This window comes from Tripterygium wilfordii, chromosome 14, assembly GCF_013401445.1.
Source record: "Tripterygium wilfordii isolate XIE 37 chromosome 14, ASM1340144v1, whole genome shotgun sequence".
Classification (NCBI taxonomy): domain Eukaryota; kingdom Viridiplantae; phylum Streptophyta; class Magnoliopsida; order Celastrales; family Celastraceae; genus Tripterygium; species Tripterygium wilfordii.
The window spans coordinates 5,684,667-5,690,666 of record NC_052245.1 but is presented as its reverse complement, the minus strand read 5'-3'; positions in this window follow the sequence as shown (position 1 = coordinate 5,690,666).

Genomic DNA, 6,000 nt, shown 5'->3' with positions numbered 1-6,000 from the left:
TAGATAGCCACACAAATCAAGGAGGAAATCATGCACAATCAAGTTTAACTATTGGACCGTTGGCCATTGACAATAGCCACAAACATCAACCCAACAATCAAGCAAACGTATCATCTATTACCATTGAAGAATCAGAGTCAGTCAAGGAGAAAATCTCTCTTGGACCGTTAGACACCAACCTCATTCTATGCAAGGCAATAGCAAAGGGATTCACTAAAGCAAGGCCCACAAAGAGTAAACGTTAAAGAAAGAAGATATGAGAGATATATGCTTTCAAAACAAAATTTATTCTTTCCTTATTTACTTGTTTTGCCGTTGGTACTTTTGTATATAAACAAGTCATTTGTAATGCATTGGGCAACTTGCTCAAGAGTGATTACATGTATTAAACATTTCTCATTGCTTGTCAAGTCTTCTTTCTTTTTTGTCCATAAGTTTGAGAGAGATTTTTTCATGGTATCGAAGCCAACTCTGATTCTTCAAAAAATGACCACCAAAGAGCCACAACTTTTAATCCTCGAATTTCACCAGTGCAAAAGCATGGTCTCAATCAAGTTGGAAATCTCCAATTACTTGTTATGGAGAGCTCAAATCTTTCCCTTAATACAAAGCTTGGGAATAGAACATCATCTCACCAAAGACAAAGTATCCGACACCATAACCAGTGAAGATGGTGGAAAGAAACCGAACCCAGAATTGTCAAAATGGCAATTCAATGATGGACTGCTCAGATCCTGGCTGCTCAGCAACATGGCAGAAGAAGGTATGACAATGGTTGAAAAAGTTGGAACAGCAAAGGAACTTTGGGATGGACTAGAGGAGCATCTCCTTCCAAATTCATTTGAAAAAGAAACGCTGCTTCGAGACTCTCTATTCAGCCTAACAAAGGGAGAATTTTCAATCTCAGAATATCACAAAAAATTCAAGTCCATTTGTGACAAACTTGCAGCAATCAACAAACCAGTACAAGAGACTGAGAAAGTCTTTTGCTTTGGGCGAGGGCTCGGGCCAAAATATCTCGAGTTTAGAATTGCTATGCTTTCTAAACCACCATATCCTACACTAACTCAATTTGTTTTGTCCCTACAAAACCATGAACAGATGATTGTTTCACAGGAAAGAGGTGCAACCATTAATCATGGGCAAGCCTTCCTTGGTCAACGAGGACGTGGTAGATTCAGCAGAGGAGGAGGACGTTTCAATTCTCAAGGGCGAGGCTTCACTCCTGCTGGAAGAGGATACTATAATCAGAATAGAAACCACAATCCTCATGGACGAAATTTCAATGGTGGAACCGAAAGAGACAAGATTAGAAATGAAACAAATCAAAAGGCCAACAATGATGCACAAGGCAATCCATGTCAAATATGTGGCAGGTACAACCATACGGCTCTAAAATGCTATAATAGATATGATTATGCTTATCAGGAAAATGAAGTTCCCACAGCTTTAGCGGCAATGCACATCAATGATGAAAGTGATCCAAACTTCTATGCCGACTCAGGAGCAACGACCCACATGACAAATGATATTGGTAAGATTTCTTCACCAAAATTATATAAAGGAAATGAAGTAATCTATGTTGGAAATGGTGAAAAATTACCTATCTCTCGTACTGGTAATATGCATATACCCACACCACATGGAAAATTAGTATTAAATGATGTTCTTGTTGTGCCCAATTTAACAAAAAATCTTATTTCGGTTAGTCAATTAACGGATGATATTGCATGTAGTTTTGAATTTGACTCTAATGGCTTTGTTGTCAAGGATTACAATAAACAGATACTGGCGAAAGGATGTAGACGTGGGCAACTCTATGCATTAGAACAAGACAAAATAAGAGCTTTTCAAGCAATAAAAGGAGGGGCCGAAACATCTTTCTTATGGCATCAACGAATGGGACATCCCCACTCAAATTCTTTAAAAATCTTAGAAGGAAGCGAAGTTATTAACATTGCTAGATGGATTGAAAAGAAAGCTATTTGTAATAGTTGTCAAATAGGAAAGCAATGCAAACTACCATTTGGCATTTCTAATAGCATCTCTGAATTTCCTTTAGAAAAAGTGCATTGTGATTTATGGGGGCCGGCTCCGGTCTCTTCTATCCAACATTTCAGATATTATGTTTTATTTATTGATGATTTCTCTCGTTACACATGGTTGTATCCTTTGAGAAAAAAATCTGACTTTTTTGATTGTTTTTTAAAGTTTCAAAGAATGGTTGAAAATCAGTTTGACAGGAAAATAAAAGTATTTCAAGCCGACAACGGAGGAGAATTTACTTCAACAATATTCACAAATCACCTTTCCTCTTGCGGCATCATTCAAAGTTTATCTTGTCCACACACACCGGAGCAAAATGGCATCGCAGAAAGAAAGCATCGTCATATTGTCGAAACAGGGCTCACTTTACTTTTTCATGCTAATGTCCCATTATGTTTTTGGGTTGATGCTTTCTTAACTGTCATCTTTCTTATCAATCGTTTGCCTCTTCGGTTTTAAATAAGAAAACCCCTTTCTTAAAGTTATTCCAAAAAGATGCTAATTATAGTGGATTACGTGTTTTCGGTTGCAAATGCTTTCCTTACATAAAAAATTCTTCTAACAACAAATTTTCTAAGAAAACTGTTCCATGTATATTTTTAGGATATAGTCCTATTCATAAGGGCTATAGATGCATGGATCCTTCTACCAATAAAGTTTATATTTCAAGACATGTGGTTTTTGACGAAAAAGTTTTTCCTTATATGCATAATTCTTTTAATATCTCTACTGATCTTGCAGTTACAGAATATCCCAATGATTTTGATTGGTTTGAGAAGAATCATTCACTAGCACCACCTACCAAAACAACTCCTCCAACATCAAGCAATCTAGAAATTGACTGTTGTTCTTTCCAACCGAAACGTACCATGGATGGTATCCATATCCCAGAATCCACCACTCCCTATGCTCTTGATGTTGAAGCACCTATCATGGAAAAGAATTATATTCCTACTGAAATACGACCAGTTACCATTCAGGAAGGGAGCCCTCCTCACATCGATCAACATTCTGTCACCATAAATGCCATTCCAGATGAGAATCCGTCTCCTACTGAAATACAGCAAGCTCCTATTCAGGAAGGGAACTCTCCTCTCATAGATAGAAATCTTGTCGACACAACTGCCTCAACAACACCATCTCATGCAACTACTCCCTCAATCAAGCAAATTATCCCAGAAGTTGTATCATCCGCAGCCACTTCAAGTGCCATTGATGACAATATAAACACAGACATTTCACGATTATATGATGCTACCAATGATCTCACGGAACAACTATTCGTCGAACTTCCATCGCTCTCAACCACGTCGTCAGAACAATCTCCTCCAACTCCGATCATCACACGAGGTACACTCAAACAAAATCCTCAGTTAAAGTCTAAAATGTTTCTTCTGAATGCAGTACAACGCTCAAAGTTTGAGGAACCAAAGTCCTTAAAAACAGCTCTCAAATCCAACTACTGGAGAGCAGCTATGCAAGAAGAAATAGATGCTCTTCATGCCAACAACACCTGGAAGCTTGTTCCTAGACCTCCCAACTCAAACATTGTTGGCTCCAAATGGGTGTATCGCATCAAATATAAGGAGGATGGGTCCTTAGAACGTTATAAAGCTCGTCTTGTTGCTAGAGGATTTACTCAAGTTCCTGGGATTGATTTTGATGAGAGGTTTAGTCCGGTTGTCAAACCCACAACTATTCGTACCATCCTTGCAATAGCTGTCACCTCAAAGTGGACCATCCGCCAACTCGATGTCAAGAATGCCTTTCTTCATGGACTTATCAAAGAAACAGTATATATGGAACAACCTCCAGGTTTTATCAATCCTTCTCTTCCCCATCATGTTTGCTTACTTCAAAAATCTCTATACGGTTTAAAACAAGCTCCACGAGCTTGGTTTGATCGATTATCTCAGTTTTTGCTTTCTTTAGGTTTTATATGTGGACAATCTGATTCTTCATTATTCATTTTAAAAAGCAATGACCATACCATATTATTACTTGTATATGTGGATGATGTTATAATTACAGGTGATAATGACAATTTTATTCGTGCCATCATCTCCAAACTTGGTGAGGAACTACTTGAAGGGTTGTTTCCATGGAGGGTTGTTTCTATCTCAAACAAAGTACACACGAGAACTACTTGAACGCACCCAAATGCTTGAGGCCACCAAACTCAACACTCCAATCGCTATTAAACCTACTAAACTCCTGGATGATAGTCAGCCTGTTAATGAAACAGAATACCGCAGCATCATTGGAGCATTACAATATCTTACTTTCACTCGGCCAGATATAACACATGCGGTTAATAGAGTCTGTCAACATCCCCTCTACTCACCAAACAACCGACATTCTCACTAAAGCACTCCCCAAGCATCTGTTTCACCACTTTAAAGTCAAGTTGGGAGTTCATTGCATTCCACTCTCCCACTTGAGGAAGGGTGTTAATGATAATAGCCCTACCACTCATGCAACTCATGGAGGAGATCAAGCAAATTCCCATATATCTCTTGTCACCTTAGATAGCCACACAAATCAAGGAGGAAATCATGCACAATCAAGTTTAACTATTGGACCGTTGGCCATTGACAATAGCCACAAACATCAACCCAACAATGAAGCAAACGTATCATCTATTACCATTGAAGAATCAGAGTCAGTCGAGGAGAAAATCTCTCTTGGACCGTTAGACACCAACCTCATTCTATGCAAGGCAATAGCAAAGGGATTCACTAAAGCAAGGCTCACAAAGAGGAAATGTTAAAGAAAGAAGATATGAGAGATATATGCTTTCAAAACAAAATTTATTCTTTCCTTATTTACTTGTTTTGCCGTTGGTACTTTTGTATATAAACAAGTCATTTGTAATGCATTGGGCAACTTGCTCAAGAGTGATTACATGTATTAAACATTTCTCATTGCTTGTCAAGTCTTCTTTCTTTTTTGTCCATAAGTTTGAGAGAGATTTTTTCAATCATTACTTATGGGGAAAGGAGAAATACTGATTATGGGAATTAGTTGTCTGTAAGTTTCAAAAAATATCTATACATAGTTTCACTTGCAATCAAGTGTTTGCGGTTATGAAGGAAAATGAAGTGTTTATAGTGACTAATCTGAAATTCTTCAGCACATTGAGATGCGCCATCGACACAGCAGGATGCTTGTTAGTATTGTATTGCGTTAACTCAATGGTGGCATGTTTGAAATGTCTTAACATTATCAATCGTTAAATACCCTTAATGAAACATTGGTGTGATTACTATGTCTCTACACCACTACTTAGATACAAATAACAGATTGACAATAACACATAATATATTACATTGACTTTCATGGTAAAGTGACCACCACAATGTGCTGGTAGTGTTGCCATAATACCACAAACACGTATTGCGATCGCATAATGCCCAGCATGTCTCACGTTCACTTTAAACTTTAATTTTTCAATCTACATCGATGGATGTTCGAGCTGCTTCGAGAAGAGATTTTACCATGTCCGGCTCATATGCATATGAAACTTATAATTGAAATTACGAAACCCTTAACTAACAAAACAACTACGGTGAATCTAAGAAAAAAAATCACAACATACCGTTTTCTAATCATCTAAGAATACATTGGCCTAAAACAGCGTCGTCAAATTCTCGTACAATCTGACTTTGAGATCTCATAGTCAAATCATCGAACACTTTCAATGCTCTTCCCGCCTATGTCAATTTTCAGCTATGCGAACACATACATTGTACCCAACTAAATATAACAAAACCAAGTACCACGATTATATTCAGATTACATAGTTACTACTCGACATATACACCATATACAACATCAATGGCCTCACTAATTGGTTGCAAATCGAACATTAACGCTCGGCAAAACAATAAAAGTTTTTCCCATGGACTACTTGTTCTTCATACTCACCTACAACCTTAGTGAACCTTATTTACA